The 25,345-nt window shown below is 54.6% G+C and overlaps 1 protein-coding gene across 3 annotated transcripts in view; it reads left to right on the forward strand.

Moving 5' to 3' along the window:
- The first annotated feature begins 17,571 nt into the window (after positions 1–17,571).
- NAV1 (neuron navigator 1) overlaps positions 17,572–25,345 on the forward strand; it is a 210,899-nt gene continuing 203,125 nt past the window's right edge. For 2 of the 3 annotated variants that reach the window (XM_033415963.2, XM_049695805.1), the window contains exon 1: positions 17,572–17,926. The gene's annotated coding sequence lies outside the window, so the exon portion shown is untranslated. The remainder of the gene's footprint in view (positions 17,927–25,345) is intronic. The other variant, XM_049695808.1, reaches the window with a different exon arrangement.

Here is a 25,345-nt window from a genome sequence, read left to right on the forward strand (position 1 = left end):
GCGGGGGGGAACAGATTGTATAGGCCTAGTAAGCCTTCAGCAGTGCCCTTCCGTGAGTGTAACCCCCCCAAACAGCTCTGTCCCCTCAGCTTGCCCCAATCTCCCCTGCTATCCAGAGAAGGAGCCCCCCCCAACCCCCAAACAGCAGCTCTGAGGAGTGGGCGCTTCAGCTGGGCTTTTGTCTGGGCCTCGCCAAGCTGCCCAGGGGCAGCTGCGGGTGGGTGGGCTGCCCTCGCCACCTCCCAGCCCTTCCTGCAAGCCCGCTGCCGGCATCTCAGAGGGCGGAGAGGCTCACACCTCCTTACTGGACGCAGGTACAGCTCAGAAACCCAGTGCTCTGGAGAGAGAAGGAGCTCCCGGGGGCGCCTGGCCAGGAGGGCCCGGTGGGGAGCAGAGAGCGCCAGGCTTTAAAGGAAGGTACCATCCTCTCCCCCCGCGGTCCTGCCCGCCCCAGTCAAGGCGCACTGCCCTCTGGGCCTTGTGGGTCTGGACCCGGAGGATCATGAAAATCTGAGACACTGGTGCTCCCAGGACTGGGAGAGCCTCGGGAGACAAAGCACTTCCTTCTACTTTGCAGTTTTTGTAGCTTGTTCCCTGCATTTCTAAGTCAAAAGGAAACTCCCTCTCGTTCTCCAGGTTGAATTACCCCATTTGCACTGAATGCAGATGCAGACGGAGCAGGGCCTGCCCAGATCCTGGGTGTCCCTTTCGCTGTGATTGTGTCCGCTGTGCGCCTGCCTGTGTGTCACCCTCTGCTGCTCTCTTGGGCTCCAGCGTCTCTGTGAGAAGGAAGCGTCCTTCTGTCCAAGGCAGTGAACTGGGGGCAGGTCTGCTGGGCAGCTGGTCGCCCCTCCCCCAGGTCACCCACAGATGCAGCTGCCACGTCTTCCAGGCTGGACAGGTATCAGGGCCTCAGACCCTCACAGGCTTCATTTAAAGCCCCAGGTGGCTGAATCAACCCTTCCAGGAGTAAAGTCGAGCATCTCATAAACCAGAAAATGGAGTATTATATTTATCTAGGCTTTTCTTACTTTCTACCCTAAGAAACATGTTTCCTTGGGCCGGGCTGTCCAGACAAACAGGGTCCCCCAAGATTGGGAGCACCGACCAGGATTTCTTGCAGATTGGGTGGCCGTTCTCATCTGACCCAGCCAAGATGTAAGAGCAGAACCCAGAAGAATTCCCGGTCACCCCCGCGCCGCGCGCGCGATAAATCAACAGGCCCGTGATGTTGCCGAACGACTTCGGCGTCAGAGGCCACGGGCTCGCTGTGCAGAGGTGGTGGGCTCTCGCAGGTATCCCGTCTCCCTTCAGTTCCCTGGATCCCGGAGAGAGGAGCCTTGGAGTCTTGCCCAAGATTTTACAAAAAGGCAGACTCGTGCCTGTCCTTCTTTGGTCTGGGTTTGTCCTGTCTGGGCGATGGGGCTGCTGATGGATTTCCCCAGGGAGGACAGCCAACCTGTGCTGTGAAACATCCTTAGGGAAGGTCCAGGACAAGGCAGTCACGCCTGGATTCTCCCGGAGGCTCTTGGAGCACCTCATAAACTGGTGGCTGTGTCCTGAGCCCTGCCTCCCGGAAGGCTGCTGAGTGGAGAGCACAGGGGTGTGTCCACACGACACTGGGGCAGCAGGACTGTCCCAGGCAAACCAGGCCATGTGATCGCCCTGCATGCTTTATTCTTCTCCGGGGGGGAGCACAGGGTCAGGAAGTTTTCCCGGAGAAAGTGAGCGCTTGCAGGGCTGAGCTTCTGCCAGGAGCTGCCCGGGCGCACAGGGAACGTGTGGGTCGAGGAGGAAAGACGCAGATGAACACGTTGTCCACACGCCTGGGGGTGGTCACGGCCGTTTCACAGCCTGAGACGGACACCCAAGGAAGAGCAAAGCCCTTGGATCATCAGGGCCAAGACACTCTGAAGGAACCAGGGCTGAATTTGTATTGTGAGTCTCAGCTCGTCACCGAGCATTTAAAATAATAATATGGGGAATTCCCTGGCCGTCCAGTGCTTAGGGCTCCACACCGTCACCGCCGAGGGCCCGGTTCAATCCCTGGTTGGGGAACTAAGATCCCGCATGCCGCCCAGCATGGCCAAATAAATAAATAATATTCATGACAACCAGGCAGATCATGGGGAGGATTTTGAGATGCAGAGAAATATCAAATCGCTGTGTCGTGCACCAGGAGCTAACAGGGCTGTCGGTCAATCGTGATTCAAAAAACGACCCAAAAAACTGATAAAGAGATCAGATTTGTGGTTGCCAGAGGCAGGGGGTGGTGGGAGGGGAATTGGATAAAGGCAGCCAAAGGGTACCAACTTGCAGTAGAAGATGATAAGTACTAGGGACGTAACGTACAACGTGATAGTGAACGCTGCTGTCCGTTACAGGAAACCTGTCAAGGGAGTAAATCCTAAGAGTTCTCATCACAAGGAGAAAAGTTTTCTATTTCTTTACTATTCTAGCTATACGAGATGACGGATGGTCACTGAATTTATCCTGATAATGATGTATGTGAGATAAGTCATTATGCTGCACACCTTCAACTTCTACAGTGCCCTATGTCTATTACGTCCCGACAAGACTGAGAATAAATGATATCAATACTAACAAACAAGTGCCGAGCACCAGCTGCCCATGGGGGTCTTTCCAGCGGCCCCCCTTACTCTCCCCAGTGGCTGAAGGCTGTAGGGCTATTTTCACCTCTTTTGCACGTAGGTGACCACTGGGCGGTAACCAGCTCGGTGACCGTGTGACCGCGATCCAGACCCCGGTTTTCCTCGTGTGTGCAACGAGGGCTGGGACCAGCTCCGCACTCGCAAAGCTTCCCACGGAGGTGCCCCTGCCAGCAGAGAGGGGACGCGCTGCTCCTGGGAGCTCGAGGGCTGGCGGGATCTGTCACTCCCAGAGCTCTGAAGTCTTTGGTTTTATTATAAAAGTTTGTTTAAATTTCACGTTCTCCTTCACAGATGCCTGTGTTTGTTTTAATAAGAAGATAATGTTGAAAATTATTTACAGTAAGAGAAACAGAGGTTCTTGGAAAGGGTGTCCTGCCAGCCTCTGTGGACCCTGGACTGACAAGCCCAGCAAGGGGCCTGGGGTGGCTCTAAGGCTCTTCCCAGGATTGATCTGCCTGGATCTCCCGGGGGGTCTCCCGGGATCTCCCTGGATCTGCCTGGATCTCACTGGATCTCCCTGGATCAGATCCGGCTCTGCAGTGCTGAGGCTGTGACAGGGGGCTGAGGGATGGCCCCGCATTCCTGACCGGGACCCTCAGTCCCTGTCTTCATGTTTCCCGAGGAGGAGTCCCAGAGCCTCTCGGGGTTTGCAGGAGAAATGAGCCTGATGGCCAAAGATAAAAGAAAGGGCAGGAAAGTCCATGTGTAAACGTCAGGAGGATAAAATGCTTGGAAGAGAGAAAGGGGGAAATCCACCTGGAGAGGAACAAGGGTACTATGGGGGCTCCAACAGGGAAATGTGTTCCCATCTTCAAGTTGCCCTTTACACTGTGAACCACAAGGAATGTTCCAGGGAGCTTGGAAGGTGATTCAGAAATTCCTCAGGGGGAGGCCCGCGGCTGGGTCCTCAGGGTGTTGTGAAACAGGCTGTATAACTTTCAGTTAAATCCACCACTTCCCCTTCCCCGCCCCCTGGCCCGATGGCCTTGTGAGGCCGCTTCCCTCTCAGCAGCCTGCGTCCACACCAGGCCGGTGTGGGCAGGGAGACAGGAGGCACCGGGAGACGGGAAAGGAGGGCCCGGGGCCTGGCAGCTCCGGGGAGAAGTGTGGCCGGGCAGTCTCTCCGGCAGACCTGCCTCCTCTGCTTCTGATCCGTTCCCTGTCCTCCTGTCGAGGACCCTCCAACTTCCCTGTGGTCATCCGGCCAGACAGCAGAGGTGTAAGCAGTGAGTAGCTTGAAAATAACCAGGCTTTAGGCAAGAGCTTTGACGCCTCTGGTCCATCAGGGTCAATCGTATGAAATGGGACCCCGAGACAGAAGAAAGGGCTGGACGGCAATCCAAAGATGAGCTCAAGAGACAGAGTTTACTCTTTATAGGACGGCCGCAGAGGGCAGGGCTGTGGCTCTGTCTCCTTCGTAGCTCACACGCGCCTAGCCTGGAGAGGTGCTTGGCTTTACTTTGTTTTTTTATGTTTTACGAATTCCAGCACCAAAGCGTTCATTCCAGTTTGCAGGGTAAGAACCAGGAGAGAGACTGCCACCTGCCGGCCAATTTGTGAATCACACTCTCAGGGACCTCCTAGCTTAAGCAGCCCTTCATCCTTTGTCCACTGGGGTCATTTGCTACTTAAATTTTTTTTGACTCTCACTTGAGACATCCTAGGCTCCTAGCAGAGAAGCCAAAAGTCCTGGGACGCTGGTCAGAGAAAAAGGCCTTTGAAGGTAGTGGAAGCTTGTTTGGCTCAGGGCCCTCCTGTCTCCCCGGGATCGTCTTCTTCCTCCTCCGAGAAGCACCCCCTCTGTGCCAAGCACTGGGCTGTAGACTCGGGGCCTCCCAGGGCCAGGGGACATGCGGGCGCTGGACGGGGTGCAGGAGGCCGGCACAGCAAAGAGCACTGGGGGCTCAGGAGGGAGGCTCCCCTGCAGGAATCCGGGACAGATTTACCTGAGCTACTGCGCACGCTGACGAGCGGGACCACACGGAAGTGGACAGACTGGTACCTGCTGCTGCGTAACGAGTCGCCCCAAGCTCAGTAGCTTGAACCCGCAGCAGTCACTCCCTTTTCTGTCTCGTGGTTCTGGGGTTTATGAGCTCAGCTGCACAGCTCTTCCTCAGACCATGCATGTGATGCAGTCAGGTGATGCTTAGCTGGGGTCATCGTGACTTTCCTGCTCACGTGGCCGGCAGCTGGTGCTGGCTGGCGGCTGGACTGTTAGCGGGGACCCCCACGTGTAAGCTCGCCAGGCGGCCAGGCGGGGCTACGAGGGCAAGTGTCCTGGGAGAGAGGAAGCCAGGCGGAAGCTGTCTGGCCTTTTGCCAACCAGCCTTAGAAGGTGCAGAACAGAACTCCACCCCCACCCCACCCCGTGTGCTCTGCTGACAGTCTCAAAGCCCCACCCAGTTTCAAGGAAAGGGGACACAGACCCCGCCTCCTGATGTGCACCGTGGCAAGGTTCTAGAAGAGCATGTGGGATGGAAACACAGCCCCTTTGGGAAAAGACAGTTTCCAGAGGTGGGTGGGTCACTCCAGGTGGATCCCTTCAGCTACGCTGCATTCAGAGATGCATTTCCTAAGGAAGAAAGTTTCTACAGATGGGGTGTTGCCAAGAAAAAACATGAGGGTTTACAAGTATCCGCTGAGCCGTCCTCACTAAGGCTTGCAAAAACCTTTCTCTGAAAAGGAGCCTCAGAGAAAGAGGTGGATGCAGGCTGCTCTCCCGAGGGGCTGTCGGGGACTCTGGCTGGCGGCCAGCATCGACCAAGGCAAGGGAGTAGTGGCCTCTGGGGGAGGGGGCCCGTGCAGCGAGGTTCTGCCGAGACGGACTCCCAGAGGCAGAAGAATCCAGTTGGTGTCACCACAGCCAGTGGCCAGGTAGAGCCAGCGACGCTGCCCCGCTGAGTCTTCTCAAGCAGGCACGGGCAGAGCGCAAAGCGGGAAGCGACCAGTAAGGGGAGGCCGCAGCACAGCGAGATGAGGTATGGCTGTGGTCACGTGGAAGCTCCCTGTGTGGGTGTCACACAGGCGCCGGGAGCGGTCCTCGTGCAGAGTGAGACCCTGCTCGGAGAGCAGACGCAGCCCGCCGTGAGAAGGCAGGACGGCGCTGCAGTGCGCAGGGAGCGAGAGATCGAGGACCACCGCGGAGCGCGAGCGCCCACGGGCTGGTGGGGGGCAGGCCCGGATGCTCAGGACCCTCCGTGTCACCCACCAGCCTTCAGGGAAGGATGGCTGAGCCTGCTTCAAAGGCTGGACGAGCTGGGATGGCGAGGTCGAGCGTGGCTGTCCGGGAAGGGGGATGGGGGTGGGGCTGGCCCTCGGCAGTAGCCGAATGTCTCGGAAACAAGCTTCCCGAGGCACCGCGTTTGGGCCCCGAGACCCAAGGGAAGGGGACCGCGGCTCCTCTCTCTGCGGAGCCTGGGGCCCAGCCTGCAGAAGACTGGTCCAGCTCTCTCTCCAGGACGCAGAATGCTAAAGCCCATCGCCTGTGTTTTCCGCTTTAGAGCACTGGCGGGCATCCCCTGAGCCCCCTGCGGGCAGCTTTATGCTACCTTAGGAGGATTAGGTTGATTCTTCGTAGTCTGGGCTGCACAGACGTGGTCCCAGACAAAACTTCCTTTGCTACAAAGGGATACAGAGAAGCATGCAGTTGGGGACACAACTGTGTCTTGGTCGACTTCTGCGTGTCCAGTGCCTGAGATAGTATCTGGTCATAGCGTAAAAAGGAAAAAAGAAAAGGAAGGAAGGAAGAAGAACAGAGTCAGATTTAAAAAAAAAAAAAAGAAAAGAAAGAACTGTGCCTGGTGTCCTAGTCACACCTGATCTGGTCAGTTCAGGAGAGCCAGAGGAGTTCTGGAAACATCCATGACCCAGACAGTATGTGCTGAGTCCAAAAAGAAAGCTGTGGAACACACACAGTATGATTTCAGATGTCTAGTTAAAATAGTCTGTGCAGGTAGAGTGTGTAACATAGTAAAAGCATAAAGAGATGTGTGGGAATGGTTAATGCCAAGTGCAGATAGCATCCCCTCTGTGGGGAGCGAGAAATTCAAAAGGGGAGGAGCTTAAACTATGTTCTCGCACTGCTTTATTTCTTACACTGTGTGGTGTTCACAGGTGTGATGGTTAAATTACTTGACTGGGCCACGGGGTGCCCAGATATTTGGCCAAAATTATTCTGGGTGTTTTCTGGATGAGATTAACATTTAACTTAGTCGACTGAGTAAACCAAATTGCCCTCCCTAATGCGGGTGGGCCTTGTCCAATCAGCTGAAGACCTGGATAGAGCAAAGGGGCTGTGACCCCCCCTCCCCCGAATAAGAGAGCATCCCTCCTGCCTGGCCGCCTTCAAACTGGGACATCGGCTTCTGCCTGGGTCTCAAGCCTGCCGGCCTTCAGACCAGAATTATCCCATCAGCTCACCCGGTTCTCAGGCCTTCAGACTCAGACTGGAACTAAACCGTTGGCTTTCCTGGGTCTGCAGGCTGCCAGCTCCCTCGGCAGAACTCGGGACTAGCTGTCGTAACTGCCTGAGCCAGCTCCTTACAATAAGTCAGTGAATAAATGAATGAATGAATATCCCGTTAGTTCTGTTTCTCTGCAGAACCTTGACGGATGCAACAGGTATGTTTGCTGTATTGTTTTCCGTACCTTCGGCATGTCTACAATATTGCACAATAAAATTTTAAATTAATAAATGATGAATGACTGTTAAGATGTCAGATGCTATAGAGATCAAGTAAAATGAGAGAAGGAAAACGCGCTTAAGATTTAGCTTTCAAGAGGCCAACGATTGCCTTTGCTGGAGCGGCTCAGCGCCGTGTCCAGAGCGGAGGCCTGACGGTGACGGGCGGTTGGTGGTAGGGAGCGCACGCACCCTCGAAGGAGGTTAGCCACGAAGCGAAGGAGAGCTCTGGTCTGCTGCTGGGATGGGGGGCAGAGGAGAAGGAGGGGGTTAAAAAGGAATGGCTTCCCTCCTCCCGGGGGCCTCCACACTAATTCTGTCGGAATTGTTGGCGTCTGGTGTTCCTTTGGTCCCGGGGACGATTCCAGTAAAGATTCTGGAAGATTTAAATTACATCCCTGGGCTGTACAAATGATCTTTAAAATATCTAGCCACAGAGGCAAATCCTCCAGATGCCAGCTTTCCCCGTAGCAGTTTCCCAAAGAGTGTAACGCCAACCCCTCTCGTGGAAAAGGAGACAGTAAAGCCATAATTATCCCGTTAGTCCCAGGTCCAAAGGGTGCATCAGACCCACAAGAAATTAAGCGGAAAGTTCATTTTTTTCCTTTTTTATCCGGTTGAGTAGTTGAATCTGGCTGGTGGAGTGTTGCTAATGGTTTCTCGGTTTAGGTTCTAGGGAATGGGTGGCAAGGAGCTGACCAAGCCACAGAGGCTGGGAGGACATGCTGCCAGTCTACCTCGCTCTTCCCAGAAACACGGTCTGGGTTGTATTCTAACTTCTTCTTGGTCTCATCAAAGGAGCCCGCGCGGGGGAGATTCTGAGCTGGGCTATTTCTTCCCACCCCCTCCCAGACGGACTGCGAGGTTTTCCCGACACTCCACTCCCCCTAGGGTTCTGCCTGCTGGCTATGGGCAGAAAAGTGCCAGCAGGGGTCAGCAGTGTCCCACGTGTGGCTGGGGCCACCCACCCGCCACCTGGGCTATGGGTTCTGGCTGGCCCAGGCAGACGGGAGCTGGAGGTCAGCTTCCTGTAGGGACCTCGGCATCTCCGAGCATCGCCGGCTCAAGCCTCCCCTCCCTGAGTGGGGGGCAGGGGGACGTTCATTCAAGGACCAACGGACAGGGGAGTGGATGTGTGACCCAGACATCAGCGATGCTGACTCACTGCCCGGTTTTCTCCTGGGAGGTTTTCACGTGTATTGACATGTGCAGTGCCGTGTGTGGGTTGGATGTCAGAGATGTGTGTGTTGGATTTGCCCCATGAGCTTTTCTCAGAGACCCGGGGCTCCTGACCGGGTGCTCGCGCTCTCCGTGAAGGCTGGCAGTCCGCGTGGCTGTGCGGGCTCCCACGAGGCCTGCCTGGTCCACGCCACCCACCCCCACCCCCGCACACTCAGCTGGGAAGGAGATTCTGCATCCCAGCATCTCCAGAACGACATCTCTGCGGCCGAAGCCACACGGGGCGAGTTTAGCTCACCCTTGCCCTTGGCCTCACTGCCCGCCTCCTCCCAGCTCTGGTCGCCTCTGACCCCTCGGGTCCACGCCGCTGCCCCGCTTCCCCGCGCCCTGCCCCCCGCACCACTCCCCAGCCTCCCCGCCCCGGTGTGGGAGCCCCCAGCGAACCAGCTGGGCCGAGGGGTCAGCTGCATGGCCGGAAGCAGCTCCGGGCCGGAAGAGGGTCCAGTCTGTGCGGAGACTCTAGGCCCAGCACGTTCCAGGCGGCCTCCACGCGCAGCCAGGACGCGCAGATGCCCCGCCTTTCCGCCTGCAGGAAGGAGGACCCGGCAAAGCCCAGCACCTGGCCTGCCTTCCCTGGAGTAGAGTTATGGCCGCTGATCCGGGCAACAGGTGCTGGGCGGTCCAGCTGCCGCAGGGCACATCTGCACCCGCGGAGAAGGCTGCAGCAGCCGCGGGGACACCCCGGAGGCGGGGGAGCCCAAAGGGCCAGGGGGAGAGAAATGTGGGGCAACTGGTATCAGCGCTCATAGAGCATCCCCCTCCCAGGATCCCAGTGTGGGACCCCTGGCCAAGCTGCCCAAAGCAGCCTCACTGGCCCTCTTGTCTCACAGCCCAGCCCTCTGGCTGTAGCCAGCTGCTCTCCCCTCCCGGCGGGCTCCACTCAGCCTCTGCAGGCTGCACCCAGGAGGCTCTGGGCAGCTCGCCTAGAAACTGGGGAGGGAGGCACTGGAAAGAAGGCTCTTCATACATGCAGATACTTCTGACCATTTTAGTGCCTCAAACTGCAGTCAATTAAAGGGAAGGGGGGACATTTGGGGCTCCCAGGCTGAGGCGGGCACTGGGTCCAATGATTCGCCGACGTCGTCTCATCACATCCTCCCAACATCCCCACCAGGAGTGCATGGTCAGCATCCTCTGTCTCCCAGGGGACAGACCCAGGTTCTGGGCACACGGCGAGGATGCAGTGAATCTGAGGCTTGACGACAGCCCTGACCCCAGAGCTGCCCTCTGTCCACTAGGCGCCCTGCCTGAAGCCCCCCATTTCCCGGTACATCCCACACCGGGGCCCCATCCCTTCCTCCCGTAGAGGGGATTCCCTGCACCCCTGCCTCCGTCACCTCTGTTCACCACAGCCAAAGTCACTTCTACAACCTCGTCACCCGGTTCACTTGGCAACCCACGCCCCTGATACCTCCTGTCACCCGCCCGCCACGAAAGTGGACCCCGCAGCCTCCAGATCCTTGGTGGCCAGGCCGAGGACCAACGGGCCATCTGGGCGATGGTCTCCACACCCACCCCATGTCCCTCCTTTTCCTTCTCAAGAAATTTTTCTTTTTTTGGCCACACTGTGTGGCTTGCGGGATCTTAGAACCCCGGTCAGGGATTGAACCCTGGCCCTCGGCAGTGAAAAGCGCCAAGTCCGAACCACTGGACCACCAGGGAAGTCCCACAAGACACTTCTTAAGGTGTTAAGAATATTTACTGGGCTTCCCTGGTGGCGCAGTGGTTGAGAGTCCGCCTGCCGATGCAGGGGACGCGGGTTCGTGCCCCGGTCCGGGAGGATCCCGCATGCCGCGGAGCGGCTGGGCCCGTGAGCCATGGCCACTGAGCCTGCGCGTCCGGAGCCTGTGCTCCGCAATGGGAGAGGCTGCAGCAGTGAGAGGCCCGCGTACCGCAAAAAAAAAAGGAGTATTTACTGATATAAGAAAATGTTCACAGAATATACTAGGAGTATCTTACCATTTTACCTGTCATTATGTAATTCCTGAATACATTCTCCTCGTGAAAAAAAACCCAGCAACTCAAACATACGGAAAGAATTAACAACGCCCTGGGTGACTCTTCCCCAGAGATAACCACTGCTATCAGTCTGGAGACTTTCCAGAGTTCTCGAAAAACGTATTTTCATACAGGTATAATGCACATAGAAATATATAGTTTTGTGGGGCATCTTTTGACATAACTCGGATCAGAGTGTGCTGTTTGTTTTGCAACTTTGATTTCTCTTAATGCTCAGTTTTAAGACTCCACGATCGTGTCGTGTACATAAATAGCTCACATGTAAGTAAGTTCTGGGTGGAGAAATGCTATTCCTTACTGGGACCTTGAGAGTCAAGCTTGGGCTCTGCTTTCTGTCCTGTGGGCAAAACTGGCTACACAATTTATGGGGGCCTGTGCGAAATAAAACTGTGGGGTCCCTTGTTTAAAAACTTGGTAAGAATTTGAAGGGGGCAACAGCAAAGCGTTAAACCAAACACGGGGTCCCGTGTGACTGCGCACGTGCCCACGAAGCTGGCCGGCCTGTGGGTGGTTTGAATCAATGCGTCCTCTGTCCTGACAGTGGACATTCCTGCCTCGGCCTCCACCTTGGGCCATGTCCCTGGATTCTGCACCCAGCCTTCCCCACTGCGCTCTCTCTCCAAGGCCAGAGTCCTGGGCAGTCTTCCACCAGCACAAGCAAACTCCGGCAGTCCATGCCTGCCAGTCAGCATTGCCCTGGGCGCCCCCCAGAAGAGCGGGGGTGGTGGCAATGACACCTCCCCTGTGCCTCAGGGGAAAGTCTCGCGGGAGATAAGAGAGCACCGAACTACCAAGCTGCATGTCCTGAGCCGCGTGTCCTTAGCGGTGAGTTGCTGACCTTCTTGGCACCTTGGTTTCGTATGTGTTGAAGGAGAGGGTGGGATTCGACAGCCTTCCAGACCACACCCAGCTCTGAAAGTCTGTATGTAAGTGACTCTAAGAGACCAGAATGGGAATAACTCACGCATTTACCATACACCACTTACATGCTCATCTGATGCTTGGGACAGGCCTACAAGGCAGGCAGTGTCATTCCCACTTTACAGACAAGGGAGTCGAGACTCATCAAAGCAACCGAGCAAGGAAGCGTCTGGGGTGAAGCACGTGTTCTAGAACCTGGTTGTGGTCACGGCTGCACAACTCGGTAGCTTTGGTACAAATCATGGACTCGCATACTTACAAGGGGTGAATTTTATAGTATGTCAGTTATACTCCAAAAAAGCCATTAAGAAGGAGAAAGAAAGAAACGTGCAGCAGCTGCTGAGTGACAGAGCCCCTCCCCGGGCCCCACATGGTCTCCAAGCCCCCCTTTCCTCTGCGGATCTGCATGGTACCAGGGCACGTGGCCTTGGGTGCCAGGATGCCGGGATGCAAGTCCCGGCTCCAGCACTGACCAGCTGGGGACCCAGGCAAGATCTCAACCTCAATTTCTTCACCTACGAAATAGAGACAAAAATGAGACGGATGTTAAGGGCTTAGACTAGCGGTCAGTACCCAGCAAGAGCTCTGTAAGTCGGACTGTTATCTTCTCGGGGCAGCTCCAGCCAGAGCCAGCCTCCCGAAAGGGAAGCATGTCTCCCTGCCCACCCCATTCCTACCCTGCTGGCCCCTTCCAGAAGCACCCCTCTGGAAAAGCCATCATTGGAAAAACACCATGACTGACTATCAGCACGGCTCACTTCCTGGTGATAGAAAGGGAGAAAAGCCATCTTCCCCATAAGGCAAGCCTCACTATCCTGAAACACGCAGCCCAGTGCCAGCTCTTCCTCACAGACCGTTCCTCCCGGGTCCTCGTCTAGACCATCAACACAGGGGCCCGGCACCCTGAGGCCAGGGTAGCCACATGGGGACAACTGCCACACCCACGCCCCCCCCATCCCACTCCCGTGAAGCTCCTTGCTGGTTAACGGATCAAGCCAGAGAGGATGAGGGTTGTTAGTAGACAGTCAGATTTCTATCGCTCAAAAGCAAGTTTTCTCAAACCACCGATGGCATTTTTCACAGAACTAGAACAAAATATTTCACAATTTGTATGGAAACACAAAAGACCCTGAATAGCCAAAGCAATTTTAAGAAAGAAAAACGGAGCTAGAGGAATCAGGCTCCCTGACTTCAAATTATACTACAAAGCTACAGTAATCAAGACAGTATGGTAATGGCACAAAAAACAGAAATACAGATCAATGGAACAGGATAGAAAGCCCAGACATAAACCCATGCACATATGGTCACCTTATTTTTGATAAAGGAGGCAAGAATATACAATGGAGAAAAGACAGCCTCTTCAGTAAGTGGTGCTGGGAAAACTGAACAGCTACATGGAAAAGAATGAAATTAGAACACTCCCTAACACCATACACAAAAATAAACTCAAAATGGATTAAAGACCTAAATGTAAGGCCAGACACTATAAAACTCTTAGAGGAAAACACAGGCAGAACACTCTATGACATAAATCACAGCAAGATCCTTTTTGACCCACCTCCTAGAGAAATGGAAATAAAAACAAACAAATGGGACCTAATGAAACTTCAAAGCTTTTGCACAGCAAAGGAAACCATAAACAAGATGAAAAGACAACCCTCAGAATGGGAGAAAATATTTGCAAATGAAGCAACTGACAAAGGATTAATCTCCAAAATTTACAAGCAGCTCATGCAGCTCAATACCAAAAAAACAAACAACACAATCCAAAAATGGGCAGAAGACCTAAACAGACATTTCTCCAAAGAAGATATACAGATGGCCAAAAAACACATGAAAGGATGCTCAACATCACTAATCATTAGAGAAATGCAAATTAAAACTACAATGAGATATCATCTCACACCGGTCAGAATGGCCATCATCAAAAAATCTACAATAAATGCTGGAGAGGGTGTGGAGAAAAGGGAGCCCTCTTGCACTTTTGGTGGTAATGTAAATGGATACATCCACTATGGAGAACAGTATGGAGGTTCCTTAAAAAACTAAAAACAGAGCTACCATATGACCCAGCAATCCCACTACTGGGCATATTCCCTGAGAAAACCATAATTCAAAAAGAGTCATGTACCACAATGTTCATTGCAGCTCTATTTACAATAGCCAGGACATGGAAGCAACCTAAGTGTCCAACAACAGATGAATGGATAAAGAAGATGTGGCACATGTATACAATGGAATATTACTCAGCCATAAAAAGAAATGAAATTTGAGTTATTTGTAGTGAGGTGGATGGACCTAGAGTCTGTCATAGAGAGTGAAGTAAGTCAGAAAGAGAAAAACATTTCTCTAACATAGCATAATGGTGGCCATTATGCTAACACATAATATGGAATCTAAAAAAAAAAAAAAGGTTCTGAAGAACCTAGGGGCAGGACGGGAATAAAGACGTAGATGTAGAGAATGGACTTGAGGACACGGGGAGGGGGAAGGGGAAGCTGGGACAAAGTGAGAGAGTGGCAAGGACATATACACACTACCAAATGTAAAATAGCTAGTGGGAAGCAGCCGCATAGCACAGGGAGATCAGCTCGGTGCTTTGTGACCACCTAGAGGGGTGGGATAGGGAGGGAGGGAGGGAGACGCAAGAGGGAGGAGACATGGCGATATTTGTTTACGTATACCTGATTCACTTTGTTATACAGCAGAAACTAACACACCACTGTGAAGCAATTATACTCCAATAAAGACGTTAAAAAAAAAAAAAGCGTGTTTTCGAACATGGAGAGTATGCCCGAGGGGATGTGTATGCAGGTGGGATCGGGTGGGGCCGGGGTTTGAGCTGTGTTTTCTGTTTGATAATCGAGCTTCTGCTGGCAAATGCTCAGCACTACTTACCACACCTTCTCTTCGGCTCTCACTGAACGCTCACCCAGGCCTCGGTAGGCGGTGGTGTCCCCTGGGTGTCACCCCGCTTACGGATGAGCATGTGCTTCGGCAAGGGCCCCGCCAGAGCGTGGACTTGGGTCCTCTGACACCCAGTGTTTTTCCACTGTTCTTCTGAGGAGGAAGCCAGAGGCTCCCTCTAACGACGTTTATTAAAGGCTCAAGAAATAAAGTGATGTACTGTGCTCCCATCCCTGCCTTACAGACGGCTCTGCGCGCCTAACGGGAGCGGGAAGGTGCAGACAGACCCTGGCGGGCCACATGGGATGGGGGAGCTCTGACAGTGCAAACTCCCGGATCCCAAACGTAAAACAGATTAGTCTCGGTCCTCAGAGCTCAGGGGGGCAGGAAATGCGCAGGGGCCCCAGGAAATCAGGCCAGGCCTGGAAATGCTACCTGCTGAGCTGGGGCTCCCGGAGCATCTCAACTCAAGCCAGGTCTGAGACCACGGGGTGACAACAGGCTCCTGGGCTGATTTTTTGAAACCTATTTGTCACGTTGACATTAATCCTCTCATTAGCAATCTCCTGCCCTGATTCAGGATGGGCTCTAAGCCGTGGATGGAGGAGGGGACCAGGGGCAGCTGTTGGGCTTAAGGAGTCACAGGGGGGGCAGCAGGGCCTGGAGGCCGCCTCGCGGCGGGGTGGGGGGATGAGCCTGCATCTCACCGTTTCCCTTGTGGCCAGCGCCTCCAATCTCCTCTCCCGGTGGCCAGGCCCTTGCCTTTACTTCTTATTGATTTTCATATTTAAGGAAAAGCCATTTGCTTCATTTAGAGCAACAGAGTCATCGCTGTGTTCGGAGGAAAACTGCTCACAGGCAGGCACTTGGCAGAGGCCTCTCCTGGGCTGGGGGGGGACCCTACTTCCCCCCCAGGTGGCCCTGCGTCCACGGTCACTGTGGCTTCTCTCTGCCGCCCTGTCCCACCACCTTGTCTCTCAGGAGCTGTCCCTGCCTCTGCCCTTCAGCACAACTAGAGCTGGTCTGTTCATCCCCTGCCCACCCCCCTACCTGTCCATATGCCAGCGTGTTTATCCAGACACACTTCACTGCTGCAGGTCTGTGACTGGGACATTTGGAGCAGGGTCGGGGGACTGGTGTGATCAGCCATTCATGAATGGGAGAGAAATACTGATCTCACGGAGGAAGAGATTTAACCCTTACAAAACCATGGCTTGGGACTTCCCTGATGGCGCAGTGGTTAAGAATCCGCCTGCCAATGCAGGGGACACGGGTTCGAGCCCTGGTCCGGGAAGATCCCACATGCCGCGGAGCAACTAAGCCTATGCGCCACAACTACTGAGCCTGCGCTCTAGAGCCCGCGAGCCACAACTACTGAGCCCGCGCACCACAACTTCTGAAGACCACGGGCCTAGAGCCCGTGCTCCGCAACAAGAGAAGCCACCGCATTGAGAAGCCCGTGCACTGCAACAAAGAGTGGCCCCCGCTCGCCGCAACTAGAGAAAGCCCTCGTGCAGCAACAAAGACCCAACGCAGCCAATAAATAAATAAATTAGAAAAAGAAAACCATGGCTTTAGCCTTCTTCCCCATTCAGCACCCAAGGAACAGCACCTTCCTGCCATTACCAGTATGGGTGGGGCCCCGTGTGCAGCCTCACCGTGGCCCAGAGGGCAGTTCAGTCTCTGAAACTGCTTTGCAAGCCTGCTGTGTAATCCTTGGTCCCTAGACCGAGGAGGTGAGGAACTCAGCCGGCTCACCCTATGGGCCCTCGAGAAAGGACAGTGCTTCCTCCGAGAGGACCAGGCTCCCCTTAGCAGGCCGAGGAGCCTGTGAAAAGCGAGAGAGATTCCATTTAGCACATGGCTGAATGACACACTGGATGCAGGGTTGCATGACTCAGGGATCAAAATAATAATTGATGTTTACTGAGTAGCGCAGGCACTATTCTGAGTGTGCCGCCTAGATTAGCACACTTACTCTCACCAACAATCGTGGGAGATGGCAACTGTCATCACCCCAGTTTACAGATGAAGAAACCGAAATGGTCAGAGGTTAAATAATCCGTTCTGGTTCCCATGGCTGATGAGAAGCAGATCCAGGATATGAACCCAGGCAATCTGCCTTCGAGCCCACACTTCCAGCCACTGTACCCACAGGGCAAGGACTGTGTCCCTCTGAGATAGCCCCTCCCCCGCAAAGGAAAGGCAGGTTATTCCCATATAGAAACCCTTCTCCCTGGTTAGTTGGGAACTTCCTCAACGCCACTGCTTGTCCACTGTCTAGTGTCCCTTTATCACTCCCTTAGGTCCCCAGCCACTGTGACCCGACTGACTGACTGGACGGGGGTGGGCAGGACTCTGCTGACCCTGCTTCCCTCTGGTTGACCCGTTGCTGGTGAAACTTTGGGAAACCTCCCAGGGAGTTGGCCCCGGAAATAATCAATCATGTTTGCTGACTGGAGCTGACGACGCCTCTGGTCCCAATCTGGTGGGTCCTTGGTCGCACTGCCGCCTTTCTCCCGGAGCTCGAAGCCTGCTCCAGAAGCCCAGGCACCTGACCTCCTCTGCCCTGTCCCGGGAGGCAGGGTCAGTGGAGGCCGCACTGCCCAGGCTGCACTAGGTTCTGGCCGAGGCCCCACTTCCAGCCCCTCTCTCTGGGTCTGGTCGTTTCTTCTCCCCCTCCCTCCTCCCCCTCCCAGACCGTAGAAGGAGAAAGGGCCCGTGGCAGGGTCGCGAGGTCGGGCAAAGCCCCACGCATTTTACTGAGCACCTACTATATGCCCGGCCCTTCTGGGGTCTCCCCTCCCCTCTGCATCCGCGTCCCAGCCCAGAAAGCGGAACAGAACAGAGAGGAAGGAAGGGGGCGCGGGCGGAAGGGGGTGGGAAGGCCCGGCCGACCCCTCTGTCCGCGCTCCTAAGAACTGCCGGCCGGCGGCAGCCCGAGGGCGCGTGGGGGTGGGGCCGGGCCTGGAAGCGGCGGGTCCCGGCCGAGGAAACGCTTGATTGTGCGGAGGCTTCCTGCCCCGCCACCCAGCTCCGCCTTTCTGCGGCCGCGGAGGCGGGACGGAAGGCGAAGGCAGGAAAGGGTTACGGGAATAGCTTTCCAATGACAAAGTCTGGAAGGGCCCGGCGCCTCCGCCCCTCTGCGGGTTCAACTGGCACAGCGCGGGGGGAGCGGGGCGCTCGGCGGCGCAGCCTCCGCCCCCGGCCCGGGGAGGCGGCCGGCGTGTGCCCGGGGCAGCGGGTCACCAGGCTCCGCCCCGCGCCCGGCAGGGGACGCACTTTGTTCGGGATGCCGCCTCACTCCGCGTCGTGGGGCCCGGGCCGGCGGCGGCCCTAGTGCCACCCGCGACCGGAGCGCGGACGCCGAGACTCCGGGGGAAGCCGACCAGCGCGGGAGCCAGAGAACTTTCTCCTCGCGCCGTGGGCCTGGCCGGCGCCGTCGGGATGCGTGGACCCGGGGCCCCGGGGCACAGGCGCGCGGGTAAGTGGCCCGCTCAGGGACCTGGCGGTCGCGGGGTGGGTTCGAGTCTGATGCTCCCCGCTTTGAGGGACGGGGCTGGCGGGTTCTGCAGGGCAGGAGGGCCCGAGCGCCGGGGGGTGAGCTTGCGCCCGCGGGAGGGTGAGCGTCCACGCGGGGCTGCGCGTCTGGTCCAGGAGTTGACTCACCATGGGCCACCCAAGTTCAACCTTTCGGAGCCTCGGTTTCCCTTGCCTTGCTGTTGAAAGTGTGTTGAGATCCTCTGATTAGAGACACCGAGGGCTACATTACACACACACACACACACCCTGCCCACATCTTCTCCTCCCACCCCAGCGGAGCGAGCTGAACAGCTGGGCAGGTGACCTTGGCGCACTGTTCCAGAAAACGTTCTCTGGCCCCCGGATGCACCGAGAAGCATCGCACGGGCCGGAGGCTGTCCTCCTGGCACGCCTGAGAAAGCTTCCCGGAGCAGCTGGGAGGGAGGGAAAAAGAGGGTGGCCGCTCTGGGAGCTCACCTAAGAGTCCCCGGTGCTTGGGCCCTGGGGTCCCTTCTATTCTCACAGCCGACAGAAACTGGTCGGAAGATAAAGAACTGGCCAGGTCTGCAGGGGGCAGAGAGGGGAGGCAGGATCGGGGAGGCGTGAGTGGGGGCGGTGGGGATGGTGTGCAGCTCTGACGTCCACGCTGCAGAGAGGGTTCCTTGTCCCCGAGCCCAACATGGGAACATCAGCTGGTGAGTCAATGGGACTTTGTTAAGACAGCCCAGGGCGCAGCTGGCGCCGGCTTCTGGGACGCGCCGGATCCCCCTCGATAATGTGCTGTTTATCTGGCTTCCCGTTTCAGTGGTTGGCACACCATTGGCTCGTTCAAATTCAAGCTGAGAAGCCTGCGGCCTTGTTCGCGCTGCAGAAGTAGAGGGTCTGCCTGGGTTTGCATCCTGCCTGCGTTTTGTTCCCCTACGCGGCGTCCCCTGCGACTCTTATAACGGGGCTGCAGGACTTCACACAAAGAACCCTCCCCCTAGTAGGCGGAGCTGCCACTAGGTAGACCTGGGCTCCCTTCAGGCCAAAGACACAGAGGACTCCAGCCTGCTTATGAATTTTTTGTATCCTGCTTTGAATTTGGGTTTGTGTGTCTTTGGGATTAAACTGGGAAAATGAGACAGGGAATCGCAGTGATTGTGCGTTTCCTCGCCCGAGATGAGCTTTACAGCGGTCCGTGCTTTTACCAGTGGTTTCTAGGGGAAAGTTGCTGATCAGTTTGTAGCTCCGTATCAGCCTGTGTTGCTCACTTCCTGGATGACCCGAGAGCAGGTCGTTCCTTACTTGTGTACCATGGAGCAGGAGAGAATGACCAAGGCTTTTCTGATCTGTGCTGCAGCCTCTAGGGTCTGTTTCCCCGAGCTCCCCAGGTTTAGAGGGAAGAGCCCCTACTCTGAACTCCCCCGGGGCAGGTTTCCATTCTGCTTTGTGTTTTTATCTCCCTGTGAAGGCCTTCCTGCCCGCTGTCCTGTCTGACCACGCCCAGCGCTCAGCAGGCATCTTTCAAATGTTTGCCAAATTAATACAATTGGGAAAAAAAATTTGGGTCCCACCCAGAGGTCTCCCATCCAACTCCGGTGCCCATTTATTCTTATTTATGTCTTTCTTTGGGAGTCGTGTGATTTGCCTCCACCACCATCCCCCCACCCCCCTTTTCCCCTGCAAACCTGGTCCATAACGAGGTGGATTTGTTCACAGGTGGGCAAGCTTTAAGCATGCAGGCCTTTTCTGGGATCTCCTTGGGAAGTCCTGGCCTGAGCAAACTGAGAACAGCAATGCTGTTTTTCCTTCCCTTCCCAAACCTGGCCCCCTCCTGAGTCCTTGGGAGCCTCTGGTATTAGCCCAGCTTTGGCCCAGTAGGAAAGAATGGCCTAGAGAAGAAACAGCTCTTGTCCATCTTTTAAAACTTGTCTCTCTTTTCATCTTTCCATTTCCCATCAATGTCACTTCCCTTTTCTTTTAAAGTTCTTTTGAATTCTTAAAGGGTTTGGCCTTTAGAAGCACTAGTCTAAAGAGGTCTCGCCTCCCAGCCCCTGCCCTGCCCTCCCCTTTACAGCGGGGAATCAAGGCCTACAGGAGGGAGTGGAGGGGCTCAGAGCTGCACAGCTGGGGCTGCGGAAGCCAGCCTGGAACGCAGGGCTTCTGGCTCCTGGTCTAGGGCTCCTTCCCTTTCAGCCAATCACTTCCGTGCATCAGAATGCTTCTCTTCCTAGTATTGCCATCCGTAGATCTCAGAAGATGTTCCATAGCTGTTGGCAAGAGAGAGGAACAGAAACAAGGGGGACGGAGAGCGTCTGTGTCATGGAACCAACCACCAGCTCTTAGAGTCTAGGGACCACGGAGAACTGAGAAATGTGTCTATCCTTGACAAACACTCCATCATTCTGGCCCCGAGTCACAAAACAATCATTAAAAACACTCCTGGGGCTTCCCTGGTGGCGCAGTGGTTGAGAGTCCGCCTGCCCATGCAGGGGACGCGGGTTCGTGCCCCGGTCCGGGAAGATCCCACATGCCGCGGAGCGGCTGGGCCCGTGAGCCATGGCCGCTGAGCCTGCGCGTCCGGAGCCTGTGCTCCGCAGTGGGAGAGGCCACAGCGGTGAGAGGCCCGCGTACCTCAAAAACAAACAAACAAACCAAAAAAACCACTTCTAGTTCCTTCTTCAACTTAAAAAAAAAAAAACCCACCAACTTTTCAAGTGGAAAACACCCCCCCTACGTAAACAGTTTCCTGGGCCTCGTCTGTTCCCTCCCCCTCCTGGGAAGGCTGACTCAGGCCTGATTTCCTCCAGGGGGCCTGGGATTTTGCTTGCCAGCTTCCTGTGGTTCTTGAGATGTGAAGGGAGGCAAGAAGGCTGAGCCCCAGGTCACTCTGGCCTGCTTGCGGCTGTGGTTCTGTTTCTCTTGCACAGACCATCATCCCCATCAGACCTGTTTGCTCTCCTTGATTCTAGTAAGAGACGCGCTAACACACACGAAAAACTAAAGGTGCTCGCTGATGCACGCTCCGCCACCAAGGCCCATTAGTAACGAGATGTCCCCGCTTCAAGGGGCCCTGAGACCCTTCCGATGCCCAGTCCTCTGACGCTCTGAAAGCTTTCCTGAGTGGGATCGTTTTCTCCGTTTCTTTTTTGGATTGTCCACTGCTGGTGTGTAGAAACACAATTGATTTTTGTGTGCTGGTCTTGTCGCCTGAAACATTTGTTTATTAGCTCTTTTGGCTTTTGTATGGGTGGATTCTTTGGGATTTTCCATATGCAGGGTCATGTCAACTGTGAACAGAGATAATTTTACTCCTTCTTTTCCAGTGCAGATGGCTTTTAACTGCTCTTTCTTCCCTAACTGCTCTGGCTGGAACCTCCCATCCAGCGTTGAGCGGCTGGTGAGAGCAGGCAGCCCTGTCTGGCCCCTGATCTTAGAGGGAAAGCTTTCAGTCTTCAGCGCTGAGTAGAATGTCTGCTGTGGGTTTTTCATAAATGCTCTTCATCATGTTGAAGAAATCCCTTCTAATCCAACTTTTCTAAGTGTATTTTATCATGCAAGTGTGTTGGATTTTGTCAAATGCTTTTTTTCTGTGTCAGTTGAGTTCATCATGTGTTTTGATAATTACATTGATTTTCTTATGTCGAAGTACCCTTGAATTCCTGAGAAAAATCCCTCTGAAAGCTTTTTTAAAAAAAATATGCAAAATTTCATTCTTTTATTTAAAAAACTGAAGAAAATTTGACAAAGTGCTAACATTCTGTAGTTGGGTGGGTGGGTACGTGTTTATTATAGTTTTCTTTATAGTTATTGTACTTTAAACATTTAAAAATTTTTATTGTGGTTAAATACATATAGCATAAAATTGGCCATTTTAATCACTTTTAAGTGTACGGTTCAGTGGCATTAAGTACATTGTTGTATAACTATTGTCACCATCCGTCTCTAGAACTTTTTCATCTTTCCAGACTGGAACTCTGTCCCCAGTAAGCAGTAACTCTTCGTCTTCTGCCCACTCCCCAACCCCTGGCAACCACCATCCTGCTTTCTATGTCCATGAATTTGTGAAAACTTTGTAATAACTAGAAAAGTCAGGACTTTGAGACATTGAAGGATTAAAGGACCTCACCCCATGTCCAAAGGGAACATCTTAGAGGGATTTTGATTCAGATCTTTTTGACTTAAACACTCGCTCAACCACTGCCCCTGTGTCAGAGACATTTGACAAGACCAGGTGTAGACATGAGCTGACCCAAGTGTAGACGTGAGCTGATCCAGGTGTAGTCATGAACTGACCCAGGTGTGGACGTGAGCTGACCCAGATATAGACATGAAGTGACCCGGGTGTAGACATGAGCTCACTAGGTGTAGACATGGGCTTACCCAGGTGTGGACATGAGCTGACCCAGATATAGACATGAAGTGACCCCGGTGTAGACGGGAGCTGACCCAGATATAGACATGAAGTGACCCCGGTGTAGACGTGAGCTGACCCAGATATAGACATGAAGTGACCCAGGTGTAGACGTGAGCTGACGCAGGTGTAGACGTGAACTGACTCCGGGTCTTCGTGGGGAGGGCACCAAGGCCACCCCAGCGTGAGCTGCCTTTTCCAGCTCAGTGGCTCCATCTTGACGGCCCGTTGGACTCACTGGGGAGCTTTGACCAGGACGGACGGGTCCCTGGGCCCAGCCCCAGAGTGTCGGCTTCCCTTGGTTGGACACAGCTGCCTCCGTGACTCTGAGGCACGGTGAGGGTTACGGCCGCTCGGTGGCTGAGCTGATTTCCTCCCTGGAACCCTTGGCTGGTCACCGCTTTCGGTGACGCAACTTGCTCCCCATCTGGACAGTAAAACTGACCCACTTTACATCCCTCCCCGACTTTAAAATCCATTTGTAAATAGAATACATGCCAACTTCTGTAGAACTAAACTTTCATAGTTGGAAAGAACCATGTCACGAAGCCCCATGTTTGCTTTCCAGGTACCACAGGCGCCTCTAAACCATCCCCTCCAGGGTCCTCTGGCTGGGGACCCCCCACAACTGTGTGCTGAAACCATCTGGTTCTGTATGTGAATGCTCTGTCCTTCAGGGTTCCTCCTGGGTTTATCTTTCGTGGGTGTGACTGCCTCTGGTGAAGATACCAAAGGTGAATGGGCTTCACCAAATGCACCCCCAAATAAAGTGGGGGGCTAGCAATACTCCACGCAGAGCAAGTGCTATTGCCCCACACGGTGACAGCCTTTCAGGGTCTGGAAGCAGATGCCTCGCGCTGCCCGGGCTCCTCCTCTGCCCTGTTTCCTTCAGATCGTCCTCACTGGGTATGGTCTCAAGTGTCTTCTGGGAAGATGGATGATGTCATAGTGAGAATCTGGACCATGAATCGAGGCAGACCGGGAGTCAAGGTTCAGGTCTTGACTTTGCATGCAAAGTCCTCAGCCCGTGATGAATGTTCCACACATATTAGCGATTGGAATCCTATTCTCCCCACTGGCCTCCGTGCTGTCTGTGGGACCTGGGCCGCCAGAGCACCTGGTGGAGACGCCGCTTCTTCCCCAGGGAGAGCTGAATGAAAATGCCTCACTCCTAAGACACTGTTCCCCAGTCCCACCCTTCCACCACTCCCCCTCCCATCACAGCGATTCCCGTGATCTGGCCAGGTTGGGAAATCCACTCGGAGAGCGATTGGGTCACGTGAGCCCATGGAGCCTGCCCTGGTCCAGGGACGGTCAGGGTGAGATTCCCCTCACCCTCCTCGTTGCACTAATCACCCTTAGGACAAGCCGGGGTCCATCTCCATCCGAACAGAGGACGGCTCTCCAGTCCCGAGCTCCCTGCACGTCGGCAGATGCCTGCCATCAGCTGGGAAGGCAGCTCTCTTTCTGACGTGTGGATCGCCCCCCAGAGCCTGCGAGCTGGCTGTCCAGCTGGGGACACGGGATAAGGCGTAAAGCAGGGAGAGTCTGGTGGCGTCTTTTGCCCTTTGCTGTCTGTGTTGCCTCGTGTTCTTTTGGTGTTCCCTAGCTTTCTGCAGACTTGGAGCAGCGTGTAGAATTTGCCAAGCTCATTGGTGCAGATGGTTGAGTTGACTGGGCGGGAGGCTGGGCTCCAGGTACTGCTAAGATGCCAACTGTCTGTCTGCTCTCCTTTAACAAAGGAGACAGCTGACGCCCCGGGCCGGGACCAGCAGCTGCCCGCCCGGCCCTCGTCTGGGGTGGTTCTGCGAGTCCCTGGGCCCTCCCCAGGACCCCCATGCCACGCACGCACTCGGGGGGGGGGTGGTGGTGGCAGCTGTGGGATCAGGGCCCGCCCCTGCTTCCCTGGGGACAGGAAAGGCGCCACGACAGTTAGGGTGCTTCCGACGTGGAAAGTTTTTTCCCTGTGATGTTTTATTTTGAAAAAATGTCATATCAGTAGAGAAGGCGAGTGATAGGACAGTGACTGGGTTCTCTCATTGGTAACGTTTTGCTCCGATGCTGTGTCTCTCTCTCCCCATTTATCCGCATCAGTGTATATATAATAACACTTTCCCGAGCCATTTGAAAATAACTTGCTGAGATGGTGGTATTTAACCCTTAACGATTGCCCGTGCATTTCCTGAGACTGAGGACTTCTAGCCCCACAATCACACCCAATGATAGTGAATTGAATAGCATTATTATATTTAACAAATGGGCCACATTCAGATTTCCCAGTTGTTCCCCAGATGCCCTCTAGGGAGCTGTGCATTTCCCCTCCGCCTGATGTGCTGGGGCCTGAGCTGCAGTTTTATCTCCTGAAAGAGGGACCTGGTGTCATGACCCCTTAAATTGGGACAGGGATGCCCTGAGTTTTGCAAAGCACTTTGATTCTTATGATTTCATTTAGTCTTTACAACCTCTTAGCGAGACGGGCACTCATCTTCTCCCCATTTCACTGGTGAAGAAACTGAGGTTCAGAGAGTTATCCCAGCGGCCCCACCAACGTGAGCCGTCATGACCATCCCAGGCTGCATGTCGTGTGATCTTACTTACAGAAAGCCATCTTGTCTTGTGAGGCTTTAGGACCTGCTATGCCGTCCCCATTTTACAGACGAGGAAAGTGAGATTGGGAGCCTCCAAGGCTGGTAAAAACCACACTCCCGTCGTCCAAACACCATAAGTGACCTGCATTCCTTTTGAAGCAAGTTCAGTGTGACTGCTGGTCGCTGGGCAAAGGGGAATCAAGTGGATGTGACCGAGGGGAGGGAGAAGGGGAGCGGCCAGGAGCTTCTCCAGGGCTCTCGTCTTATCCAGCTGGGGGTTCAAGAGAGTCGTCCAAGTGTCCTAAAACAAGAAAACAAAACTCAAGGTTATAGGTGGGAAATAACCGATAAAAGGAATGAAAATAAAATATTGGGGGGAAGAGAAGGAGAAAGAGAA

Source organism: Orcinus orca, chromosome 1, assembly GCF_937001465.1.
Source record: "Orcinus orca chromosome 1, mOrcOrc1.1, whole genome shotgun sequence".
NCBI classification, from domain to species: Eukaryota; Metazoa; Chordata; class Mammalia; order Artiodactyla; family Delphinidae; genus Orcinus; species Orcinus orca.